Source organism: Myotis lucifugus, unplaced genomic scaffold (assembly GCF_000147115.1).
Source record: "Myotis lucifugus unplaced genomic scaffold, Myoluc2.0 scaffold_47, whole genome shotgun sequence".
Classification (NCBI taxonomy): domain Eukaryota; kingdom Metazoa; phylum Chordata; class Mammalia; order Chiroptera; family Vespertilionidae; genus Myotis; species Myotis lucifugus.
Genome location: NW_005871095.1, coordinates 6,478,116 through 6,480,005, shown reverse-complemented (window position 1 = coordinate 6,480,005; position 1,890 = coordinate 6,478,116).

Sequence of the window (1,890 nt, the reverse complement as noted above, 5' to 3'; positions counted from 1 at the left end):
TTGAAACTTCTCCATCTCTTAATTTTGTTGAATGCAAAGGTTTACTTTTGTGTGTTCTTTTTGTTTGTTTGTTTCACCCTGTTTATATGTATGTGTACCAGGAGATGAATTAATCTGGAAGCAAACTACCATGGTTCTATCAGGATATGTAATTATATGCCTATGATTTGGTAATAATTTCTTTGAAGGAACTCAGATAACTAATTTGCACTTTGAAATGATTTTTTTTTGTAGTTGTTCTTTTCTCAAGCCATCAAACATATACATTCCACGTATTGTCCTATTATTTGTTCTTTCTAATTCAGACATCATGTGCCTAATTACAATAAAATTATTTACTAATTCTAAGAAAACATGAATGTCAAATAAGAAAATTTATTGCAAAGCAAATTAATTTTATTTGTATTTATCATTATTCATTACTAAAATGAGATGTAATAAAGGGCACAAATTTTAAGAGTGCAACTAAACTCTATGTAACCACCACATGAATATAAAAATATATATTGGGAGATATATACAATTTCTGGTGCCCCAGGGAACTTCTGAATGCCACACACCACTCAGCGCCACTCAACACACTGCACTCTCAGCTTATGCCACAGACTCGCTTTGCCTGTTTTTACACTGTATATTATGGAGATAACTGCATTCTTTTGCCTCTAACTTCTGTCACTCAACATGAGATCTGTAAGCGTCATGTAGTTGTGCATTCCAAGAGTACTTTTATTTATTGCTATGTCATGTTTGATTGCATGACTATATCACAAATTATTTACTCCTCTGCAATATTTCTAATGTTCATATCTTAAGAATATAGCTACCCTGAAAGTTATCAAATGTGTCTCTTGGTGACATGTGTTCATCTCTCTACGGCGGATGCACCAAAAAGGACATACTGGATGATTGACACTGGGAGTACTTTTCCAGAATGGTTTTCCTGGAGCGGAGTCACAGCATCAGCTGCCCAGGTCTTCACCAACACTCAGGGAAGCTGCTAAATTAATTATGGTGGAAATATCTCTGAAGTTTTAATTTTCATTATGATGGTGATAAATTATGTTCAGGACCTTTAAAGACTTTTTCTTGGCTAATGGGTATTATTTTCTCTAGAATCTATATAAGGATTTGTGTGAAGCTTTATAATCTTTTTAAATATATATATTTTTATTGATTTCAGAGAGGGAGAGAGAGAGATAAACATCAATGAGGAGAGATAATCATTGATCAGCTGCCTCCTGCATGCCCCCTACTGAGGATCAAGCCTGCAACCTGGGCATGTGCCCTTGACCAGAATTAAACCTGGGACCCTTCAGTCCACAGGCTGATGCTCTATCCACTGAGCCAAACTGGCTAGGGCTATAATCTTCATTAATTTGTAAAATTTCTTTATATGTTCTGGATCTGAGTCATTTGGGTAATGTTTTGCAAATATTTTCTTCCTGTTTTTGTTTTGTTTTTATCACTCTTTTAATGGTATGTTTTGATGGGCCTGAGGTTTATAAGAAATTTTTATCAAACCCAAAGCCATGAATGTATTTTATTGTACAAACATATTTTCACCCTGACATTTAGTTCTATGAATCATCTTAAATTATGTTTGGGTATGGTGTGAGAAAGAGGTCAAAGTACATTTTTTACAATGTGAATTTTCAGTTGGCTTGACTCCATTTATTGAAAAGACCATCTTATCTTCTCACTACATTGCACTGGAACCTTTGATATAACTCAGGTGGCTATAAACACACGCGCCATATATATTATTTATACAGTTCCATTAGTTGCATTAACCATCCTTGATAAAATGATGTTATCTTATTTATTGTATGTATGGAGCATGTCTTTATAGGCAATAGTGTAAGTCCTCCAGTTTTGTTCTTTTCTCCCTTC